The 26244-nt window shown below is 38.9% G+C and overlaps 1 protein-coding gene across 7 annotated transcripts in view; it reads right to left on the reverse strand.

The window, feature by feature from the left end:
* R3HCC1L (R3H domain and coiled-coil containing 1 like) overlaps nt 1-26244 on the reverse strand; it is a 225134-nt gene that overhangs the window by 130841 nt on the left and 68049 nt on the right. For 2 of the 7 annotated variants that reach the window (XM_007478665.2, XM_007478668.2), the window contains exon 1: nt 6116-6271. The exons of 4 other annotated variants lie outside the window; for them this stretch is intronic. The gene's annotated coding sequence lies outside the window, so the exon portion shown is untranslated. Of the gene's footprint in view, nt 1-6115; nt 6272-26244 lie in introns of those variants that run through there. One more of the 7 variants, XM_001373440.3, reaches the window with a different exon arrangement.

Consider the following 26244-nt stretch of genomic DNA (forward strand, 5'->3'; position numbering starts at 1 on the left):
AGTTTCTGCCCTCAGTGAAATGATCCATAGATTAAAAAATATTGAGAACTACTAGTTAGAAGGCTCTATTTCCTATTCTAGCTCCTACTTCTCTCAATTCCAATGGAAAGGAATGGGGAGGAATCATGTGAAGAAACTAGTTCTTTGGGAACTACTGAAACATAATCAACAAGTATTTGTTGCCTATGGCTGGCTAGTTCAGGTTGATAATGAAGTCAGGGTCGTGGGTTCAATCCCCTTGTGGGCCAATTAGCCTTGCTCTATTCCTTATTTCCACTTTCAGAGTCTGCACTCCTAACCCCAGTCAGCAAATGTCTACATTGGCCACAAGAGGAACTAGGTGAAAAGTGTATAGATGGATTAGCCAAATTCACCACCACTACTACAAAAACAATCAAAATGAATGCCCTACTGATAGTGGGTCAGTAACAACATCTTCATAACCAGTTGACACATAGTTATTCAATATTTATTGAGGCCCCACTGTATACCTTTAGGTATTAAAAGGGAGATTGCCTTACCCTTCCAAAATAGGCAGGATGTCTCAGAAAAATAAACAGCACTCACAGAAAAAAGGTCTAAAGGAAAATCTAAATAAATCCACTAGAGCACACAAGTAGATGTGGATGGAAATAACACTGTATTCCTTAGTCTTCGTATGCAAGCACATTATGGGGAAAAAATAGCACACCATTCCTGATTCATCCTGTGAGTGAAAATGCAGCTGGTAAGACAGAGATGTATTGATAGGAAACCAAAGGAGCTATGAAGGAACCTTTTCCAAACACCTGGTTCTGTATACATCAGGACACAGTTAAGAATATAAATATATAATTAGTTTCCCTACCCTTAGACCTTCCTCTACCCACTCCTATTGTTAGAAACACCTAATAGTCCAAATCAGAAACCTAATTTCTCCTTTTTGTCTATCAAATCATCCTCTTCTACTTGAAAGCTCCCACTTAGCCCTACTCAATCTGACCCCTAGTTGATAATTTCTAGTTTTAGTAGGGAGAAAGAGAACGAAAGAGGAGAGTACATCTTCAACTTCAATCTACCAGATTGTGCCAGCAAGTATTATACCTCCATGTCAGATTTTTTTTTTCCAAACGTCGAGGTAAGAATTCTTTACCTGTATAAAAAGTCAATATAATTATACTGCTACTTCAAGTTATAAAGTATGATTAAGATAATCACCCTGTTACTACAGGTCACAAAAATACCTGTTGACAGTCCCATTTGTAAGAACTAGAGAGAAAGCAGCATTCCACACAAGGGGGAGCCCACCCTAGTTAGACTGCAAAGATCCTGAATTTTGCTGGTTTGAAGGCAGTCAAGGTCAAACTTCATCTAACACTTAATAGGTGGGCTTCAAGAGCTGCACTGCTCAAAAGTTTATCACTGTACTTGTACAAACTGTAGGATAGAAATGCCCAATAGAGTGAAAAGGTCATCTAACCCTTCCCTAAGGCAGAATGATATAGATATAGAGTAAATAAAAAAGACCAGGAGTCAGGACAACCTAGGTCATAAGCCAACCAAGACCTTATTTACTGGAGATTTGAGCTTCAGCAAGTCACTTAATTTCTCTGGGGCTTAGTTTCCTAATTTGGAAAATGAGAATAACAGTACCTACCTCACAGTGTTGTTGTAGCAAATGAAAAATTATAAAACACTACAAAAACTTTAAGTTTTCTCTAAAGGTGTATGATTATCAATCATTCTTTAAATTAAATGAAATGCTGAGGACCCCAAAGTGACTAAAGACATTCAGTTAAAAGTACCATCACAATTCATATAAGGCATCAGTATTTCTTTACATCACCAATAAAGCCCAGCAAAAAGAGATGGGAAAAGAAATTCCATTTAAATTAGCTGTAGTTAATATAAAATACTTCACAGATGTCTACCTGCGAAGAAAAACCCAGAAATTATATGAACACAATTAAAAAATACTTTTCACAAAAATAAAGTCAGATCTAAACAACTGGAATAATATTAATTGGTCATGTGTTGGTGGAGTCAATATCATAAAAAATGACAATCCTACCTAAATCAATCTACTTATTCAATGCCACAGGAATCAAATTGCCCAAAAATTATTTTACAGAACTGGAAAAAATAATAACAAAATTCATCTGGCGGAACAAAAGATCAAGATCATCAAGGAAATCGATGAAAAATATGTGGAAAAAAAAGATGGCCTAAGAGTACAGATCTCAAACTGTATTCCAAAATTCTAATCATCAACTGGTACTAGCTAAGAAACAGAGCAATAGATAGTGGAATAGATTAGCTGCAACAATACATAGTAGCAAATGGCCATAATTAGTATTTGATAAATCCAAAGATCCAAGTTTGGGGGACAAGAAATCATTACTTGACAAAAACTGCTGGGAAAACTGGAAAAAAGAATGGCAGAGACTATGTATGGACCAACACCTCACACTCTATATTAAGATAAGGTCAAAATGTATACAAGATTTAAACATAAAAGATGCTACCATTAGCGAATTACACGTGCAAATAATAATCTACCTGTCAAATCTATAGATAAGGGAAGAATTTATGACTCAAAAGGAGATAGAAAGCATTATAAGATATAAAATGGATAACTTTGATTATATTAAATTAAAAACTTTTTGCACAATCAAAACCAATGCAAACAAGATTAGAAGAAAAGGAGAAAGATGGGAAAACATTTTTACAGCAAGTATCTCTGGTAAAGGTCTTATTTCTCAAATATATAGAAAATGGAGATATTTATAAGAATACAAATCATTACTCAATTGATAGTCAAAGGATATAAATAAGCAGTTTTCAAATGAAGAAATCAAGTCTATATATAATGCCATGAAAAAAATAATCCAAATCTTTATTAGAGAAATGCAAATTAAAACAACTCTGAGGTTCCACCTCACACCTGTAAAGATTAAAATTAATATCCGAAAAGGGGATTGTGGGAAAAGTAGTCTCAAGGGTTCAAGATTCTAAATCAATACACACCTCTCAGATTGGTCAATATGACAGAAAAGTAAAATAATGAAAGCTGGAAGGGAAGTGGCAAAATTGAGACACTTATGCACTGTTGGTGGAATTGTGAACTAATCCGAACATTCTGGAGAACAGTTTAGAATTATGCTCAAAGAGCTTTAAAACTGGGCATACCCTTTGATCCAGTAATATCACTATTAAAATTTTTTATTTTTTATTTATGCATTTATATATTTTTATGTATTTATTTTATATTTTTATTATATTATGTATATATTTATTTATTATGTAATATATAAATATTACAAAAATAATTTTTTAAAGGGGGAAGGACCTGTTTGTACAAAAATATTTGTAGTAGATCTTTTGGGGTGGCAAAGAATTGGAAACTGAGATGTCCATCAATTGGGGAAAGGTTGAACAAGCTGTATATGATTGTAATGGAATACTGCTGTGCTATAAGAAATGGTAACGATGATTTAAGAAAAATGTAAAAAAACCCTACAAAAACTGATGCAAAGCAAAGCAAGCTCAACTAGAAAATTGTGCAAAATGACAACTACATTATATGATGAACATTTATGAATGACTTGGTTATTCTTACCAATATAGTGATTCAAGATAATCCTCAAGGACTCATGATGAAAAATGCTATCTGCCTCCAGAGAAAGAAATAATGGAGTCTGAATGCGGATTGATACATACTATATTTCACTTTATTTCTTTACTTTTCTTTTCTTTGAATTTGCTTTTGCAAAATGCCTAATATGGAAAGATGTTTTACACTAGTACACATGTAAAATTTTTAATGTATTTGCATGCCATCTCAAGGCGTAGGGAGGGAAGGGAAGGTGAGAATTTGGTTCAAACTTTTTTTTTTAACCCTTATCTTCTGTCTTGGAGTCAATACTATGTATTGGCTCCAAGACAGAAGAGCGGTAAGGGCTAGGCAATGGGGGTCAAGTGACTTGCCCAGGGTCACACAGCTGGGAAGTGTCTGAGGGCAGATTTGAACCCAGGACCTCCCATCTCTAGGCCTGACTCTCAATCCACTGAGCCACCCAGCTGCCCCCCCTCAAACTTCTAAAAAACCCTGAAGGTTAAAAAATTGTTTTGTGTGTAATTGAAGAAAAATAAACTATTAAAATGGAAAAAAAACCCTTCTTATTAATAAATGGTATTAGTATTTCCAAAGAAACAGGAAATTAAATTTCGGCAAAATTATTTATGTGGGGCTTTTCTGCTCTATGTACAAGACTGTACTCTTTAACCATATTTTAAGTATTTTCCATCCAATGACTTCATAAATGGTCACAGTTTTACTAATATTACCCATTAAGATTCCTAACAATCACTAGAAGGGAAAATCCAAAAACTGTGCTTTATTGATTAAAAAAACAAACAAACACTAAACTAAAACAGAAACATGTGACCATTACCCTATCCTGTAGTGAGTCAGAAAAGAAACTAGATTGGAATTATAATGTTTAGTGCTTTAAATATACATGGCACAAATCGGTCATGATGAGTGACAATAAGCCTGATACCTAAGCTGAAAGGGCATATATTATCAGATGGCAACTTAATATAATCATTACTATCCACAAAAACATAACTTCCCAGAACCTAGGCGGTAACCAGTATAGAAAGGTAAACTGGAACATTCTTATGTACTGTCCTACAGGTACAAGATACCTGTAGGTAAGTGTATTAAAGAATTCAGAGGAGATAAAGACTCAAGCACAGCTTCAGAGAGGAGGCAGTACTGGATCTGAACCTTTAAGGAGGATTTCGCTATGAAAAAAGGAAAAGATGTGCGGGAAAGCATTAAAAGAAGAAACAAAGGATAAAGGGAAAAATTAACATGGCCAGTGGGAAACAACCAGGAGGCTGCAGCCGGACAAGAAAGCACTGAGGGAAATAGAGAAATCGAGGTCCAAAAGCTTAAACTAAGTATGCCAAAAAGATAGTGATAAGTGTTTTATTTTTAAAAAAGAGAAATCCAGTGGTTCTGAACAAGTTGGATTGCGGAATTTGGAAGAATTGAGAACAGAAATTAAAAAATTGCACCTTTGAGAGCTAATTAGCAGCAGTTAGGTTGCACAAGGATAAGTTAGACCTGGATTCAAGAACTGAATTCAAATCCGACCTCAGAATTTCCTGGTATAGCCAAGTCACTTCATCTCTGCCTACTGCAGCTTCCTCATCTGTAAAATGGGGATAATAGTGCCACCTACCTCTATGGGGTTTTTGAGAAGACCGAATAAGGAAATACTTCTAAAGTGCCTGGCACATAGCTCGGTTTAATAAACGCTAGTTCTCCCCTCCCCCTTTCCCCTTAATCATTTCGATCTGGGTGACACAAGGAATCAAAATTGTATTCTAGTCACATGCTACCATTAGTAATTTCTCAGCACGGGGCCTCAGGTTACCAAAATATAAAATAAAGACAGGGATGGAGTTGGGGCGAGGGTGGGAAGATCCTTTCAGATCTGACATTCTATGGACTCCATCGAATGGACGGACCAGGAAGCAGCTGCTGCTTCAGAAAAACGCAGCTGAAGGGGAACGACGCGGGGGTGGGGGGCGCGAGAAAAAGGTAGGGGTTGGGTGGAGTCTGGGGGAAGGGCAGGGAGCCAGAGAAGGAGCCAACCATATCCCAGAATGGCCCTTCAGGGGCGCCGTACAGGCGGACAAAGGCGGTGCAGGGTCCTGGTAGGCCGAGCAGGCCGAGAGGGAGGAGGGAAGAAGCGGAGGAGACTGCACCTTGCAGCGCGACGCCCCGAGGGAATGTGCGGAGGGGGCTGGGTGGAGAGAAGCGAAGGGCACCGCCCTCTTCCCTTCCTCTCGGCCGTAACCTCCGCCTGGGGCCTCTCCCCCACCCCACGGCGTCACGTGAGGCGGAAAGCGCTCTTCAGCCTCGGGGGAGGGGAATCAAGGAGCCAGGTCCCGAAACTTAGGGGGGAAACAGAGCCTCGGCCTTGGGCTAGAACGGACGAGAGGAGAATAGGCAGAACCCAGGGAGGAGAGGCTAGTCTTCCCCTCCCCCCCACGCTTGGGGGGGGTGGGGGGACTATGTGTGTATGTGTGAGGAAGTGGGTCGAGGGGGCAGGGCATTTACCCGGCGGCACCAGCCATCTTCGCCGCTTCCGTAGGCTCCTCCGCCGGCGCGCGCTTCCGCTCGCGCCACCGTCGAGCGGACCGGCCCCAATTCCCTGGCCCCGCCCCCTTTGCTCCGCGCGGCCTGCTGGGAATTGTGGTCCCTGCTGAGGAGGCGGAAAGAACTCGGACTGAGGTGAGGCAGGAAACTCACGCTAAACTCCCACCTTCTATAAGAAGCCTTTACCAGTCCACCCCCTCCCAAGTTGGGGCCTTCCTTCGGCTCTTTATCCTCCACCTATGTTGTTTATACGTAGTCCTTTGCACGTTGTCTCCTTATTAGATTTTGAACTCGGTGAGAGCAGGCGCTCTCGTCTGCCTTTTCTTTGTAGTTCTGGCGTTTAACGCAGAGCCTGGCACATAGTAGGGGCTTAATAAATGTTGATTTACCTAGTCATTGGAGCGAGTCTTAATCCGCTTGATAGAACCGATGTTCTGTAGGGGTCATTTACACCCCAGTAATCCACTACTCTTCCAATTTGGACCTGATTTATTGTATTGATTATCTAAAGAAAGTGTTAATAGTGCAGATTAAACTTAAAAGTGTGTGTACACACGTCCACCCCCAGTCAGATCGTTAAATTACTTACAAACACTCGCCTGTATTGCTCTATAAACAGTATCTGAATTCAGCGGGAGCTCAGGGAATGAAGTCATCCCCAGACTGGGGACCTAGTAAATAGTAATAATAAGTGGCATTTATATAACGTTTTCAAGTTCACAAAGTGCTTTTACCACCATTATCTCATTTAGAGACAGTGTCAGAGCCAGAAAGAGACTGAGAGAAAAACAAACAAAAAAAAAACAAAGAGAGGAGCTGGTCTTGGGGTGTTCATGTCTTGTTACCAAGACTATTTTTGAACTCCCTTAAGCGTTAGCGCCACTCTGCAGGAACCCACAAGCCTCATCTAGACCCATACATAGTCTTAAGTTCGAGAGAAATTTATAGTACAAACTCAAACTGAACGGAAACCTTGACTACAACTTCATCTCAGCCACTTTCTGTCTGGGTGCTCCCGAGCAAGTCACTTAATGTATGTACCTTAATTTCCTCGCCTGTAAAATGGGAATAATATCAGGGCCAACCTGCCAGGATTATTGGGGGAATCAAATGGGAAGACATTTAATAAGACTCCTTGCAAGCTTTAAAGTGCTTTGTAAATGTATTTTATATATAAGTATATATGAAATCATAGGTGTGCAAAAAGCATGGTCAGATATGTCCATATTTGCTGGTACTCCCTGCCCACATTCTAGGCACATTATGCATACAATAGAAAAAAAGATAATACTATTTTCATGATTCATTTATACCGGGAAGCCTTCAAATGGGGAGAAGGAAAGGCACTAGCATCTGAGGAGATCCAGAAAGAAGGTGTCTTAGGTAACTAGGAAATGGAATTCTAAGAGGTAGAGATTAGGAAGGATGGCATTACCAGGCATGGGGACAGTTTGTGAAAGGTTAAAAGATGAGAAATGAGTAATATAATAAGGTTAGAAGGGTATATTTGGACCCATTTGAGAAGGGTTTTAATTGGCAAATAGAGGAATTTGTATTTGATCCTGGAGATTATAGGAAGCCAATAGTGTTTACTGAGTAAAGTACTGACTAAATGAGACCTGTGCTTTCTTTAGAAGTCATTTGGAAGGGCGGTTGGGTGGCTAAGTAGATAGAGAGTCAGGCCCAGTGGAAACAGGAGGTCCTGGATTCCTATGTCCTGGGCAAATCACTTAATTCCTATTGCCTAGCCCTTACTGCTCTTATGACTTGGAACTGATCTATTCTAAGACAGAAAGTAAGGGTTAAAAAAAAAAGTCATATGCATGAGCTTCAATCTTTTCACCATCCTGGTTGTCTTCCATAACTTCTTCCAGACTTAGAGTCTAACCTAGTCTGATCCAGCCTTTTATGCTTGCTACTAGTGTGACCTTGGGCAAGTCACAACCTTCCTGGATCTGAGGTTTTCATTTATAAAATGGACCAGATGGCTACTGAGATCCCTTGCAGGGATATATCTACGATTCTGTTATCTTCTATGTAGTCTCCTGCTTTGAGCACACCCTGCATGGTTATTCTGAAGGGACTTGAGAAGGCAGTTGTACCAGAGATCAGAGCCTTAAGACTGCCCTGAAATCTTGGCCAAGAATTTGGATTCCAGGAAAAGAAACTAGATCCATATACACAGTCCAACAGCTGCCTCCTCAGAAGTTCTTAAGCTTGTCATCTAACATTTCCACAGTTCTGTGTACAAAGTATCATGTCATCATCGTTTGTCTTATTCATTATATTATGGGAGATGCCTAGCAGATAGCTTGGTATCATTAATAATGGGAATTCATGTAGTGATTTGAGATCTAGGTAGAAGAAATTATTTGCTTAGAGTCACTTAAGTGAATCTAGAGGTACTCTGATCTGAGATTAGACCCCAAGTCCTCAGAGTCTTGGCCAGCTATTTAGACATGGAGCCACATTGTCTCTCCCAAATCATTCAGTCTGTCAATAAAAAAAAAAAAAGCTAAATTCAAAATAGTGACATTGCTTCCTTGAGTTTCTCAGCTGTCTCAATTACTATTGTTAGAGCAGGTTGCTCTTACACTGTGTCCAAAATGTACTCGGTGCCTTACAAAGGACAGGGAAGGCCATGAAACCCAAAACCCTAAATAAAAAAAAAAGAAACAGTAAATAAGAAATGATTGGCTCATAGCTGTTCTTAGCAACTATAATAAAAAATATGCTCAGCGCATTTGGACAAAAATAAGATGTGTACTCTGTATTGTTACTGAGGTAGACCTGCAAAGAAAACAAAAAAAATTTCCCCTATTTTCTCCTTTTTGCCATTAATTTCCAGAAGTCTATATATAGATGGAGAGATGATTAGTTAATGGAATTCTGGGGTAATGGGTTTCAGAGACCTCGGAAGGAGGGGGGAGTGTTATCAATTATATCCTCATTCCTTGCAGGGGAAATATGGAAAAGGGAATATAGAAAAGTCAAGTCAAGTCAACATACCTTGTGGATAACAAAGAAAGACAAAAGCAAGTCACTGTTCTTAAGAATCTTATGATCTAATGAAGTAACTCTGTATCTAAAATATTTATCCCTTAAAATGAAAAAGAAAAAATATTAAAAATTTAAAAAATAAAAATATTATGGCCACTATTCAGCACAAGGGCAGCTAGATAGCACAGTGGATAGAGTGCCAAACTGGAATCAAGAAGACTCATCTTTCTGAGTTCAAATCTGGTCTCAGACACTTACTAGCTATGTGACTCTGGGCAAGTCACTTTACTCTGTTTGCCTCAATTTCCTCCTCTGAAAAATGAACTAGAGAAGGAACTGGCAGTATTTTTGCCAAGAAAACATCAACTGTAGTCACAAACAGTTAGACACAACTGAAAAATGACTAAACAAAAGTCTGCATTAAGTTTCCCAGGTAGAGTGAAGAGATCAAATTGCAAAACTATTACAAATCACTTAACACCCATCAAACTTCAGTATTTACTAAAACAAACAACTAGTTTAAAATTTGACTGGATTCTCCACAAACATCTCACGCACATCAATGTTTAATGGACATTCCTGGTTTTCACTGCTCCATGTTCCTCCCATACTCCTTCAACAGATCTTCCAATTCAATTTCATTTCAATTTAAGCACCATTAATCCCTTACCAAGTTCAAATACTGAGTGAGGTATTGGGGATAGAATGATAGATACAACACAAACCCAGCTTTCAAGTTGTTTACAACCTAATAGAAGGAAAGGCTTATATACTTGAACAATTATAATACAAGTGTGCTGAGCATAAAAAAAGAGGTCCTGGGAAATTATCATGAGAAATTTGAAAGAAAAGAGACAGAGAAGAAAGAGATAAGGAGGGAGATAATGGAGAGAGAGACACACACACAAGGGAAAAAAGAGAGATGGGGAAAGAGAGAAAGGCAGAGACAGACAAACAGACCAAGAAGATAGAACTTTTACCAGGGGTATTAGGAGTTCTATAGAGAAGGTGGTACATTGGGATCACATTTAATCTTGAAGGAAGGATTTTGAAAGATGGAGATGGCAAAAGAGCAGTTTGGAGATTGAAGTTCATTGCCACACTTTTAGTCCACCAAGAAGCAAAAGCTTTGGGGGCAGCTGGGTAGCTCAGTAGATTGAGAGCCAGGCCTAGAGATGGGAGGTCCTAGGTTCAAATCTGGCCTCAGACACTTCCCAGCTGTTTGACTCTGGGCAAATCACTTAACCCCCATTGACTGGCCCTTACCACTCTTCTGCCTTGGAACCAATAAACATTATTGAGTGCAAGAAGGAAGGTAAGGGTTTAAAAAAAAAAAAGAAGAAGCAAAAGCTTTCCAGTCCCAGGTCATTTTAACGAGGCCATATTTGTCTCCTATCTCTCATTAAGAAATGAAACTTTATTAATGCACCTTGACTTTCATAGCTCTGCCCCTCACCCCCACCCCTTAAAAGCACAGTGTACACTGGGAAGTTTGGTTTTTTATGGAGTCAGACAAGCTCTGAAGGGGAAATCTGATATTCAGATGTGTGCTCATTAGTCAGTCTCACAGTAATGACTATTCAAATCTCTTTCTCCCTGAAGTCCCACTGTTGACAAGAAGCACTAACCACAGGTGATATAGGACAGAGTAGCTGATAAACATATTCAGCTATACCATGAACTCCAAGATGGCATCGGGAACCCCAAAACTGTCCCATATGTTCATATCAGGCCTTGTTTTCATCCAGTATTTTCTGTGAATGTCAGATTTCAAGGAAAAGTTTACTTTGTTATGTTTTGTTGGGGTGGGGAATGTTAAAGATGCTGGGAGCTGAGAAAAAATTATCCTCTGAACTAAAAATAATTATCTCTGAACCTTTTCTCAACTATAAAATGAGAAAAATAATTATTTCACAAGGTTATGGTGAGGATCAAATGAGACAAAGTGCTCTGTCTCCATAAAGCCTCCTATAAACATTAAGAGTGAATGTTGGGGGACAGCTATGGAGCACAGTGGATACAGAGCCAGGGTTGGAGACCCAGGAGGAACTGGGCTGGGCAAATCACTTAATCCAGATTGCCTAGCCCTTGCCACTTCTCTGTCTTAGAATGGATACTAAGACAAAAGGTAAAAGTTCAATTAAAAAAAAAAGTGAGTATCATGGTAAACAGGCATATGACAAAGACAACATGAGGCAGTAGAGTAGAAAGTTCTGAGTTTGAAGTCAGAGGACCTGGATTCAAACTGTACTTCTGTCACTTAGCATTTGTCAGATTGGATAAGTCATCCAAATTCTTTGAACTTCAGCTTTGTCATTTGTAAAGTGATGGGATGGGAGGTGGGTGGATAAGGGGAGGAGGAATGGAATGTCAAACTAGACCGTCTCTAACGTCCCTTCCAACTCTCTAGGCTCCTTTGACCGTCATAGCTTTCCTCACTTCATTTAACAGACTTTTGTTTTGTTTCAGGTGAAGGTTAAGGTAGAGGTCATGGAGGGGAGATTCCTTCCTCATCTCCAGATTCCTATGTTAGTACTGTGCCCAAGCAAACTACCTCCTTCTCCTTCTCCTTCCTTCTAGATTACACTCCTGTCTGCAGCCTCCCCAACTCAAGATAAAAATACAATTGGTAGCATTTTGTTTTTAAACAGGGAAATTCCATTTTTACTTGCAGGGAAGACTTCTAGAGGAAAGTAGGTCTAATTGTAAACTCCTAGGTCCCTCTGCTGGAGGAAAACCTCAGAAGTGCCAAATAATCTTGTGAATTAATATTAATAGGAGGCTTTATGGGGACAGAGCACTTTGCCTTGTGTGATTCTCGCCATAACCTTGTGAAAGAAATATTATTCCCATTTTATAGTTGAGAAAAGTAAGGCTCAGACACAGTCAATTATTTTTCCTAAGGTCTCATGGCTAGTAAGGAACAGATCCAGAAATGGTACCCAGGTTTTCTGGTGAGGCATATAGTCATGTACCCCACTTGGAGTCATGAAGAAGTGAGTTTATTTTTTTATTTATTTATAAAACCCTTACTTTCTGTCTTAGTATTAGTCCTAAGACAGAAGAATGGCAAGGGCCAGGCATTCACTGTTAAGGGATTTGTCCAGGGTCACACAACTAGCAAGTGGCTGAGACCAGAATTGGACTCGGGTCCTCCCTATTCCTAACCTGGCACTCTATCCATTGTGCTACCTAAATGCCCCCAAAAGCTGAGTTTAGACGCAGCTTTTGCTACTTGTGAGTTGGGTGACTGTGGGCAAGTCATTTAGTCTCTGAACCTCTGTAAAATGGGGATAATACCTATGTTCTCTACTTGACCAGGTTGTTGTGAGCCAAATATACCATGCAAAAGGCTACTGTTTATTACTCTTAACTCCTCTCTCCACTCTGGGGTTTTTTCCCCCTATTACACCATGTTCCCTTTTCAAAACATCACATCACATTCCCATTTCTGATTTCTAAAGTACTCTCTTCAGGAGAGGGAAGCATAAGGGAAGTACTTGTGGTTGAACCATTTCTGCAAGACTTACATGGTCATACCATCAAATGAAATAATATTTGGAGGTGCTAAAGACAACAGTTGACTTTAGAGCCTGGTTCAGGAAAGATCAGGAGCTCCTAAGCCAGATTTGAAAACCAGATGTAAGGAGGAGTTGGAGCCTTAGAGGCTGTGAGAAGTTGTGTAGAGCTTAGCACTAGGCCTGGCACACTACTGTGCTTAATATGTTTTTTCCACAGCAGCTAGGTTACACAGTGGATAAAGAGCCAGGCATGAAGATGGCCCAGTCCTTGGTTCAAATATGGCCTTAGACACTTCTTACCTGTGTGACCTGGGGCAAGTCACTTAACCCCAATTGCCTAGCTCTTACCACTCTTCTGTCTTAGCATTGCTACTTGGTATTGATTCTAAGACACAAGATGAGTTTCTTTTTTTTTTGTTTGTTTGTTTTATACTTGTTTCTTTCCAGGAGATAGAGAATACTACAAAATGTAAAATGAATAATTTTGATTTTATTAAATTAAAAAGGGTTTGTACACACAAAACCAATGCAACCAAAATTAGAAGGGAAGCAACAAATTGGGGGGGGGGAGATTTATAACAAAAATCTCTGACAAAGGTCTCATTTCTCAAATTTATAAGGAACTAAGTCAATTGTACAAAAAAAAAATCAAGACATTCCCCAATTGACAAATGGTCAAGGGATATGAATAGGCAATTTTCAGGTAAAGAAATAAAAACTACCAATAAGTACATGAGAGAGTGTTCTAAATTTCTCATAATTAGAGAACTGCAAATCAAAATAAGGCTGAAGTACCACCTCATACCTATCAGATTGGCCAATATGACAGTAAAGGAAAATAAATGTTGGAGGGAATGTGGCAAAATCAGGACCCTAATACATTGCTGGTGGAGTTGTGAATTAATCCAGCCATTCTGGAAGTTAATTTGGAATTAAACACAAAGGGTTTTAAAAGAATGCATACCCTTTGATCCAGCAATACCATTGCTTGTGTTGGATTAAAATTAATAATTGCAGGTTCTTATTTTTATAAAGTTTATTAATAATCACTTGAAATAGAAAAAGCAGATATGTAGAGATTTAAAACTAATCTAATTTAACTCTTGTTTCTCCACATGGCTGCCTCACTCAGCCATGGTCCTTCCCCACTGACTCTAAAGGAATAGAACCCCCAGGCATGCCTTGCCCCACACCATTATCCTTCTCTTGAACCTGGACCTATAACCTTTGTAACCTTTAATTCTGGGTCATGTTCCTAGGACTCTTCACCTGTGACCTGTTTGGAGCATTCACATGACATTCAGCCACACAGCTAGGTGGGGACAAGCTGGGGGGAGGAGCAGATTTTATCTACACACTGGGTTTGTACCCCAAAGAGATAATAAGGAAAATACCTCTATAAAAATATTCATAGCTGTGCTGGCAAAAAAATGGAAAATGAGGGGATGGCCTCCAATTGGGGAATGGCTGAACAAATTGTGGTAAAGATGGTGATGGAATACTATTGTGCTGTAAGGAATGATGATCTGGGAGAACCTCAATGAACTGATGCAGAATGAAATGAGCAGAACCAGAACAACACTGTATACAGAAAGTAAAACATTGTGGAAAAATTCAATGTAATGGACTTTGCTAGTAACAATGCAGCAAGCCAGGACACTCCTGAAGGACTTATGTAAAAGAATGCTATCCACATTGAGAGAAAGAACTATTGGAGCAGAAATGCAAAAGCAAAACATATGACATCACTTATCACATTATGAGTATATGATTTGGGGTTTTGGCTTTAAAAAATGTTCTTTAGTAAAAAATGAATAATATGGAAATTAGTATCAAGTGACAACATTTGTACAATCTAGTGGAATTGCTTGTGGGCTCTGGGAGCAGGGAGGTAAGAGGGGAGGGAAAGAAAATGGAATTATATGAACATGGAAAAATATTCTAAAAAATAAATTAATTAAAATTAAAAAAAGAAGAAGCAATTAGGAAGAGATAACAAAGCCATGAAAACACTTAGCTCCTTTCTGAAACCACTACTAGTTTAAGGACTTAATGACTATTTTACATAACAAAAAAACTTGTTTTTTATAAAGGTTCCTTTATAAAGAACCCTTATAAAGGTTCCTAGCAGATCTGGGGTTGTATCTAGTAAGGAGGGTTTCCTGGCTTTCATGCAAAATACAATAACCAGCATTTATATAGCACTTACTATTTGCCAGACACTGTGCTAAGCAAACCTCACCCTGGGGGTGGAGAAAAAGCACTTCTTTGTTATGAATATTGTCCATACTCTCCTTCCCTAAGTCCAGAGCTGATATTGATAATATAGAAGTTTGCTTAGGATACTGTGAAATGTAGTTGTAGAGGGCAAACCAATACACTTGATTCAGGACACATACTTGTCTTTCCTCCAAGATGGCAGCAGAGAGGAAAGAAATAGTGAATGCTATTCAAGCTTTCCTGACTAACACATGGTTCCAAAGTCCTAGACCCTAGTCCTCTGGCCCTTTGTCTTTATCTGCTCTCACGGCAAACAAGACGTGTTTAATTCTAAATCCAGAATTATTCTCTCCTCTGAGCCCATATTTTTCCCTCTGTTCACTACCCTCCACCAAAAAAGAGAAAACCAAAAACAAGTCCATAACAATATGCCCAAGAGCATGGTTGAAAATGCATCATTTCTACCAGGTATATACTATTAAATTAAAAAACACACACACACAACAAGATAAAGGCAGCAGGGCACCAAATGAACTGACTTATTCCTCAGCATCAGGTTTCCAAAATCTACTTCTCTATCCAGAGGTGAGGAGGATATGACAGAAAAAAAATATACTGAATTTGTCAAATAGCATAGATGCCTCTGCTGAGCATGATATCAAGAAGACCTGTCTTCAGATCCAGTCATTTACTAGCTGAGTGACCCTGGGCAAGTCACTTAACCTCTGTTTCAGTTTTCTCAGCTGTAAGAAGGGGTTAATAATAGCACTCACTTCACAGAGTTGCTGTGAGGGTCCAACATTGTTAATTGTTTTAAGAAGGAGCATAATCAATGCTTGTTTTCTTCCTTACACAATATACTCAACACTTTCCTCTTATCTCTCATTATTCCTTACATTAGGAATGCTCCTCTCTGCCCCCATCACCTAACCCATTCTTTCAAAGTCCAATTCAAATGCTACCTTATCCAGACTCCCCTGGTCAGAAAAGACCTCTCTTGGATTTCATGTAACCCTTTTATAACAGAATAGGGTAAGGGGAGCAAGCAGGTTTGTTGAACCACTCCTATATACCCCATCACACTACAATTGAATCATTACCCAAATAAACTTCCAGACCTAAATGTTCTTTCTTTGTGCTGGGAAATTGTAACAAAAAGATCTCTATTTGGTTTTGTTGGGGGGGGGGGGTAAGCTCCAAGCCCCCAGCCACAGACAGTGCTCTGACAAAACACCTCAGTGTTAAATATATGCTTCTCCTAGGATGCTCAAATTTCTCCTTTCTACTCCATTTCAAATAAGTACTGCACATCAAACTAATGCTGTTTATAAAGGCAAAGTAAATGTTTAAACTAAAGAAAGGTAAACAGATTTTCCCAGAGATCAGAGGAAAGGTTTCCGCCTCTCTTGAGGGAGCCTGGGGGGTAAAAGAATTGAGGCTTGGGGTAGCTGCTCCACGTATCTTCTTGTAGCCTCTAGCTCTGTGAATTCTCCCTCTGTCTGATTTTCAAGTCTGGAGAGGAAGCTCCTGACCCTACTTGGACAGGCCTGAAAAGTCAGCTGTCATCTCAACTCCCTCCAGCTTCAGGCTGGGGCACTGCTGTACTATTTCAGAACAAGTAAGTACTCTTACCGTAGGACTAGCAGAAATCTCCCCAGTTCTCCCTTGGGTCCTTGAAGGAGAGAGGAGATCAGCCAACTCCCAGGCAGGAGGTGAGAGGGCAGAGATGTGCTGGCAAGCTAATGCTTTTTTTTCTTTAGCCTCTCCTTTCCAACAACTCTTCCTGGTACCTACAAGTGCTGGTGGTGAGAATCCAGCAGATTTCCCAAAACTACTTCTTTTGGGGCTAGGCAATTTGCCCAGTATTCAACAAACAACTCTAGGACCCAAGGCTTCCCAATTTTTAAAAACTCTCCTGCCGGTCAGGTGGGAAGATATAGAGACACATCATGCAAACAATTCCTTACAAACACAATATATACCAAATAAACTGGAGGTAATCTTATAGGCAAGGCACTCACTCAATGGAGTCAAGCTATTTCCGGCTGTAACTATTGGTGTAAAACATTGTATTTACTGTATCTAGCTGGGCTACTAGGTAGCACCATGGACAGCGTGCCAGTCTGGAGTCAGAAAGACTCATCTTCCCGAGTTCAAATTTGGCCTTTTATTTAATATTTAATAACTGCGTGACCCTGGATAACTTCACCCTGTTTGTCTCATTTCCTCGTCTGTAAAATGAGCTGGAGATGAAAAGGGCAAACCAATATAGTATCATTGCCAAGAAACCCTAAAGGGGATCACGAAAAGTCTGGCACGACTCAAAATGACTAAACAACAATAATATACATGTGGTCTGAATGGGATCTACCCTTACCCTTTGGAATTTTCTAATGCTCCAATTCAATGATTATATAATAGCATACATTTTAGTTATCTCTGATGGTAGGCTTATCCCTCTATGAGTCTAAGCTCTATAAGGACAAGAACTCTATCTTAACAAAACTCTGTATTTCCTCCAATATCTAACAGTGCTGTGTATACAGTGTTTAAACAATCCAGCAATGAGCATTTATTAAGTTCCTAATATGTGCCAGGCATTACATTAGCATTAGGGATATAAAGACTAAAATAAAATAATCCCTGCCCTCAAGAAGCTTACCTTCTATGGGGAGATACCAGTTAATCAGTCAATAAACATTTATTAGGCAATTATACTGCCTTACATGTAGTAAGTATTGCATAAAAGCTGCGTATTGCTCCTCCTGCTATTGTTACTACTATTGTCGGACACTGCTTAGAGGTAAGGATAAGGAGTCAGGAGATAGTCCTGCCCTCAAGAAGTTTCTAGTTTAATGAATGAGAAAGCATGAAACAACTACTTCTAAACCAAATATACACAGGATTTACTGATGATTGTGTTGGAGAGGGCACTAGTAGCCAGGGGAATCAGGAAAGGCTTTGTTTAAGAGGTAATGCTTGAGATGAGTTTTTTTTTTCCTTTAACTATCCTTACCTTCAATCTTAGAACTTATAGTATCAGTTCCAAGGCAGAAGCGTGATAAGGGCTTGGCAACTGGGGTTAAGTGACTTGCCCAAGGTCACACAGCTAGGAAGATCTGAAATCACATTTGAACCCAGGACTTCTCTCTGGGTCTGGCTTTCTATCCACTGAGCCATCTAACTGCCCCTTTGAGCTAAGTCTTGAAGAAAATAAAGAATTCTAAAAGATGGAATGGGAAAGAACATCTGTGGAATGGATAGATGAATGGATGTGTGGATGAAATAATAAATATTATGTTAAAACTCTGCACCTCCAATTAAAATTTGTCCATCTACCTTCAAAAACACTTTTGCCACTCATTCAGGGGCAGCTTGGGAAGTGGTGAACACCTATGCAAAAAGTAACTACCTTTGAATGAATCCAGTAGTTGCCAGAAGCTGGTTTGGTAACTCTTCCTAGTTAATAAACTCCTCAAAGGCAGGAACTGTCTTTTTGTTTTTGTTTTATATGTGTAATGCATGAGTTAAGCACTTAATGAATACTTACTGAATGAATGAATGAACCTCAAGGATACCAAAAGCTAGAGAAAATGGATTTGTTCCAGGGCTGTCTGAGGAGTTCTTATTAGAGCAGGATGTATTAAACATTTTATGTGTCATAGATCCCTTTAGTAGTCTGTAGAAGCCTATGATCCCTTCTCAGAATGATGTGTTGGGTTTTTTTAACCCTTAACTTCTGTCCTAGTAATGTCTCCAAGACAGAATGGCAAAGGCTAGCTAGGAAAATGGGGTTAAATGGCTTGCCCCTCACATTGTCTGTGGTCAGTTTTGAACCGAGGTCTTCCTGATTCCAATTCTGACACTATCTATTGTGCTATCTAACTGCCTCAGAAAGATGGTGTAAAATGAAATAAAAAGAAATAACATTTATAAAGTGCTTAGAATAGTGCCTGGCATATAGAAGGCACTTAAATAAATGCTTGTTCCTTTCTCTTCTCTTAAATATATAAAATAAAATATATAGTATTACAAGGGAAATTAATTATGTTTCAAAGTAGTTATTATAATATTATTTAAAAACAAGTCCATGGAGGCAGCTAGTTGGCTCAGTGGATAGAGAACTAAGCCTGGAATCAGGAGGATCTGGGTTCCAATGTGGCCTCAGACACTTCCTAGTTGTGTGACTGGGCAAGTCACTTAACCTCAATTGCCTAGCCCCTTACCCTTCTGTTTTAGAGTTGTTACTGAGACAGAAAGTAAGGGTTTAAAAAAGTTCTCAATTCAATTCAATAAACATTTCTGATGTGCTTCTGATATTCAAGGTACTGTGTAGGCACAAGGGTACTTCTGTGTTGGAATTCAACCTCTTCCTCTCACTAGCATCACATCAAGGACCAGGCTGCATCCCTTCTCTTTGCCTTAGTGTCCCCAGAAGGGATAGCAGCACTAATCTATCTCACAAAGGGGTGCTGAAAAGATCAATTAGTGTTACTAAAGTGCTTTGAAAATGTAACATGCTAAATATTAATGGGTCTCTCTTATTGTCGGGAAATGTGCAACATGCATCTTGAACTCTGGTCAGGGCAAGACTGTAGGTGGAGAGAGCAATTCTGAGCATTTAGATTGCTAAATCCTCTGTCAATTTTGAATTTGGTGCTGATGAAAGAGAAATTAAGCCTATAATGTACCTGAGTGACTGCACATTTTCACTGGAGGGAAACTGCTGAGAGAAGTATTTTTTTAAAAATCACTTCCCCAATAGGCAAAAATCCTGGATGCCTGGGCAATACGTGTACAGACACAATCTCTTCGTTTGGTGCTATTCTCCATTACCTACATAGCTACAGAAGGCAACCTTTGTTGAGAACCTGTCAGTTGGCTGAATTCCTGTCTGTCTCTTTACCTCCCTGGTCCCATGGGCAGGGTGATAAAAAAAAATCAACTGATTTATATCCAGTCCTTATCCAAAGTTAGTTCTCGTATCTGCAATCCTGAATGTTGTCAGCAGCAAGGGAGACTCTTCCCCACCCCGGCAAACTCTGGAGTATCAGTCAGACAAAAGGATGGAAGAGAATCATAAGGTAGGGAGAGTCTGAGTGAGAGTCTGTCTGGGTAACCTGGGTAAAAGATATAGATAGATAGGCCAGTCACATTACTTTAATCCTATGGGTCATCTGAAAAAAACCAAGGAGATTGGATTAGATGATCTCTTAGAAAGACCCCATATATTCCAAAATAGACAATGGCAACACTTTGTGGTAGCAAAGAACTGTAAATAAAGTCCTCATTGATTGGGAAATGTGTGGAAAGAGTAATGACTCTGGAGTCAAAGAAAATGGGTTTAAATCCCACATCAGATATTAATGCCTCGAGGACTTTAGGCAAGGTATTTGCCTCTTTGGGCCTCAGTTTCCTCATTTGTCAAATAGGGGTGGAGTTTGGACTTGATGACCTCGTTAGAGGCTAGAAGGTCTTTTAGAGCAGACTTCTAAATGTATGATCCTAAAAGTCATGGTATTACTTAATATTATTGTTCCATTTCTCAGCTAGCTGCATTGCTGACTCTTGCAGAAAACCCTTCATCTTGGAAGATCACATCAGCCCTGGAATTTACATCTCAGAAATACCCCCTGGAGATGCTCTCCCAGATTCTCCATTTAAGGAGGGTGTCCAGGCCAGCCATGTCTTCCTTGTTCACCAGGCTATTAGTCTGAACACCTCCATCATGTTCCCAAGTAGGGTACCTTCATCCTTAGTTCCCTTCACTTTCTAGTTTCAATTTATGCTTTTTCTTTCTTCATTAGAATATAAGCTCCTTGAGGGAAGGGACTGTCCTTCCTTTTACTTGTATTTGTATTCCCAGAATTTGGCACAGTACCTGGCATGTAATAAATGTTTTCTGACTAACTAATCAAAGAAAAGTAGCCTATAATGAATACAGAGTAACATTGGAAGATTTTTATAAACTGAAAAAAGATGAAATAAGCAGAACCAAGAAAACAACGTAGACCACAATTGCAGTGGAATGTTGTAAAGTTATATAAAGACTAAGCTTAGCCCCAAAGAAGAATATGAGAATACAACTCTTCTGGCAGAGATGGGACACTAGGAGTAGAGAATACTACACTCAATAGCAGGCTTTAAAAAAATAGATTTTGTTGTTACTTTCTCCTCTTTTGAAATTCTTTATCATAAAATTTTGTACTTTGGAAGAGGGACAAGATTACGTTGAGATGAAAACAAAAGATAATAAAAATTAATTAAAAAACACAAATACAAATTATCTTAAAAATGGCTTCTGGCTCTGTATTCTACATATGAGAGAGAGAATTGAGAAACTTGACCCAGGCAGTGTGGTTTATGTGTGGTATGTATGTCTGTATGTGTATTAATATTAAATCTATGTGGTAGAAAGAAAAAGTCTTAGAGAATCAAAGATCCCTGAGCTTAATTCTAATGCTGCCACTTAGTAGGACTATTATCTTTGGCAAATCATTTCATTTCTTTGAGTCTCAGTTTCCCTTTTTGATATGAGAATAATACTACTTCTGGCAGTTATCTAACAGAATTATTTTTAGTCAATTGCTTTGCAAATTGTAAAATATGTGAGATTTTATTATACCGATTACACATCCCCATCAATAATAATAATAGTTGACATTTATATAGTACTTTAAGATTTGAGGAGCACTTTACCTGCATTATCTCATTTGGTCAGCCTTCTGAAGTAGGTGCTACCTAGTACATACAATCCTCTGTACTGAGTAGGTAGTAGGTACATAATAAATGTTATTTGCTGACTAACACCCAAGAGCTAGGTCTTTCCATCTATTTTTTGGCTTCCTGGTTCCTCGCCTAGCATGATAACCAAATAAAGATCATGGTAACTGAAACATAGCTGTAACTAGCATTTCTGGCACCTGGGACAAGTAACAGAAACAAGAGAATCTAGAACATTGGGAGAAGGACACTACAAGGACACTGCTGAGGAGACTGCTGCCAGAGTGGGAGAAGCAGGCTGGGGTAAAGTTCACTACATATGTTGCTCTAGAAAGGAAGACTTGGAGTCAGGAAGACATAAATTCAATACTTGTGTGATACACAGATACTTGTGTGAGCTTGGGTAAGTCACGTGAACACTGCCTGACATAGTTTCTGCATCTGCAAAATGGGTGTGATAATAGCACCTACCTCCCAGGATATCTTGAGAATAAAATGATACAATACTTGTAAAGCATTTTGCAAACTTCTTAAGTGCTACATAAATGTTAGTTATTAAGAAAACATCTGTTTGCTTCCTATTTTAATTAATTATTCTAGATAATTGGTATTAATCTTAATTAGTTTTATGTAATTGTAGAAAGAAAATGCTTTTGAAAAGTCAATGTAATACATTTTTAATTGTATGATCTTTTAAAATCATTTTACATTTTCATGCCCTATACATTTTGTGATCTTGAGAGAAAACTCTTGTCACCCTTGCGCTAGTTATAGCTATGCTCTTGTATTATATGTATTCAGAATTTTTATTATATAGCATACTGGTTTAGCACTGTCAGGTGATCCCTCAATAAGTTATGAACCTAAATTTTTAGCTATATGTAGATGCAAGAGATAGCAAAACTACAGATTTTAGTGTGGTCTCTGCTCTGTGATCCTGTAATGCATGAATCACAGGATATAAACATGATGAATCTTTGGACTCTTCCTGCTAAGTATCCTTTTCAGAATAATCAGCCCCTCGTTATTTTTTAAACCTTTACCTTCTGTCTTAGAATCAATACTGTGTATTGGTTCCAAGGCAGAAGAGTGGTAAAGGCTAGGCAATGGGGATTAAGTGACTTTCCCAGGCGCACATAGCTAGGAAGTGGCTGAGGGCACATTTGAACCCAGGACCTCTTGTCTCTGCACCTAGCTCTCAATCCACTGAGTCACCCAGCAGCCACTAGTTCCCCATTATTAAAGTCCAATACTTATTACTTCCAGTGTCCCTCCACATTTTCAGCATCCATCCAAAAGTAAGGGATCCTAGCCTATGGCTAAGAAAGGAGACGAACTCCCAAGTATTTGAACTTTTTGAGAAGGTCAAAAAAAACCTCTTATTTGCAACCCTCTTGGCGATCAGCTCTTCTCCTAAGCTGACAGCAGGCTGCTCATAAACTCCCAATGTCCCCTGCAGCTCTGGCCTTAGGGAATTCATCATCTCAGGGAGGACAGTAGCTCTGGCCATATATAACGGAAGTACCAAGAGCCAATTCCCTGGGCTTTGTTCTGCCTCTCTGTTCTTCACATTAAAAGGACCCTGGCTGACTATTTTTCATGACTTTTCTGCAGTGTTGCCTTTCTTCCCAAGTTTTTAACTTTCTCATTACACCGAAGAATTACAGAAACCTGTAAGAAGAATATCAGGATCACTGAAGCTCAGAGGGAGCAGAGAATCAAGATAGAGAAAGAACTATCTACCAATTGATCAATTGATCTATCCATCTACTATCTATCTATCCCTTGACCTCTCTATCTGTCTGTCTGTCTCACTCTCCCTTTCTACCTCTCAGTCTCTTCCTATCTACATCTCAGTCTCTCTCTCTCTCTCTCTCTCTCTCTCTCTCTCTCTCTCTCTCTCTCTCTCTCTCTCTCTCTCTCTCCATATATACATACATATATATATGCCTACTTATTTATTTGTCTTCCTATCATCTATCCACTATTTACCTAATCAACTATCTATCTCTGTCTCTCTATCTCTCCCCCCACCTATCTTCCTCTTAAGTCTTCCGCCCTCCCTCCCTCCCTCCCTCCCTCTCTCCCTCCCTATTTATCTCTGTAACTATCATCTGCTCTATCTACCCAATGAACTATCTCTCTCCATTTGTCTACCTTTAACTTATCTACCTTAACTACCTACCTTTTTATCTATCTATCTCTCCACCCATCCACCCATCCATCCATCTATCTATCTTTCAAAAGATACAGCTATATAGATATAGATCTGGCTCCTGGTTCTCACAGTCTTCTATGGTCAGAAGAGGCAGTGTAGTAAACATTGTACTTGGAGTCAAGAAATCAGCAAGACTTGGGCTCAATTCCACCCTTTGACTCTTACTAGCTATGTGACCACAGGCAAATCACTTAACCTCTCCTGGTCTATGTTTCTTAAAATGGAAAAAGGGGAGGCTGATAGCATCTACCTCAGAGGGATGGTTAAGGATCAAATGAAACAATGTAGGTAGAGCACTTTGCAGAATTTTAAGCACAAGACATGTCAGTTATTATTATAGTATAATGATAATGAGATTTGAGAATTGTTGTTTTCCCTTGATTTTTTCCAGTAAGAGTACTGGAAAGGACAGAACAAACCAGATAAAGAAGGAAATAAAGCTAAGATGGATGGACTTATATTGCTATATTGTTTTTAATATGTTTTTATCAATTAAATGTAATAAATTTCCACACAAGTTTTCCTAAATTGTATGATTGAACTCATCTCCCTCCCTTCCCTTCCTCTCCCCCTCCCAGTACTGGCAGGCGATTTGATCTAGGTTATACATATATTATCATGCAAAACATTTTCATAGTGTTCATTTTTGTAAGTGAGCAATCTTATAAAAATCAAAACCCCCAAAACATATACTGAAATAAACAATTAAAAAGTTATGTGCTTTCATCTTCATTCTGACTCCATTAGTTTTTTCTCTGGAGGTAGATATATGCTCCTATATTAAAATACTACTCAAAGAGCTTCCCTTCCATGATGTCTTCTCTGATCCCCAAAGTGGATAATAATCTTTCCCACCATAAACCCAACATGGTATTTGATCTCTTTTATATACCTTTGCCAACTTTAAGTTTTCTAAAAGTATGTCATTTCTTTACTCAAAAACCTCCTAAGGCTATGAAATAAAATGTTTTCTTGGCATTCAAAGTCCTGTACAATATGGTTCCAACTTGATTTAGTGCAAACCATGACCCTTCATATATTCTAGATTTTAGCCAAACTAGACTGTTTTCCATTTCTCGATCTCATTTTACCCTTTCCCCTCACCACACTTTTGCTCATATTACTATATGCCATGCCTGGAATGAATTCTCTTCTCACTAGTTCCATCTTTATCTGTTCTTTCAAAGCCCAAATGTCCTGGATGAAAGTGATGCCTCCTTCCAAATTCTTATAGTATTTGCTTGTCTCTTTAAACTTATCTCTTTTATATCTTAGTTATTTATGTACTTATCCTTTCCTCCATTAGATATATAAATAGATTATAGCCAGATAGTTGAACAGACAGCAGATAGAGATATGAGAGAAAAAGAGAGAATTTGTTAAGTGCTTACTTACTATGTACTAGGCATTGCACCTTAGATTGTAACCTCTCTGAAAGCAGGGCCTGTGTTAGGTCTGTCTTCATATCCAAGTGTTGAGCACAAGTTGGTGAATACATTTTTAAAATTTGTGGGTGTGGGTGTGGGTGCCAACATCCTCAATACAGATACCAGAATCTTTATATGTTAAGTGAATGAATGACTGTTCCTAAAAAATGTTATTAACTGATGTCCATCTTCTCCAAACATTGCTAATCTGGTCTTTGGACAAAAGGTGATCTGTTGATGATCTCCAAGGTCTTTTACTCCCCTAAGTCTATGATTCTTTGATCCAGGTGCTATATTTAAAGCCTTTACTTCTTATTAATTCCTAATGAACTCAAAATTGGCTACAAAGTTAGGGACTTATTTTCTAATGAAATAATGTACTTTTTAAATTTGTTTATTAAATAAACCATTACTTTCTGGCTTAGAATCAATTCTAAGTACCAAGTACCAAGACAGAAAAATGATAAGGTCTAGGCAATTGGTGTTAAATGACTTGCCCAGGGTCACACAGCTAGAAAGTATGAGACTGGATTTGAACCCAGGACCTCCTGTCTCCAGAGTAAATCTCTAGCCACCGAGCCAATCAGCTGCCTTGAGATAATGTGTTTTTATTGTTGAGTCATTTTCAGTTGTGTCTAACTTTCTGTGACTTCTCTTGGGGTTTTCTTGGCAAAGATACTGGAGTAGTTTGTCTTTCTCCAGCTCATTTTACAGATGATAAAACTGAAGCAAACAGGGCTAAATAACTTGCCCAAGGTCACATGGCTATTAAATGCCTGAAGTCAGAATAGAATTAGAAAGAAGGGTCTTTCAGATTCCAGGACCAATGCTCTAGCAAAGTCTCGGATCTCACAGCTAGCAAGTGTCTGAGTCCATACTTAAACCCATGACTTCCCATCTCTAGAAGCTCCTCTTATTATCATCATAATCTCATTATTTCCTCTCTGTCTCTGTCTCTATCTGTCTCTGTCTGTCTCTCTC

The sequence above is a fragment of the Monodelphis domestica genome, chromosome 1 (genome assembly GCF_027887165.1).
Source record: "Monodelphis domestica isolate mMonDom1 chromosome 1, mMonDom1.pri, whole genome shotgun sequence".
NCBI classification, from domain to species: Eukaryota; Metazoa; Chordata; class Mammalia; order Didelphimorphia; family Didelphidae; genus Monodelphis; species Monodelphis domestica.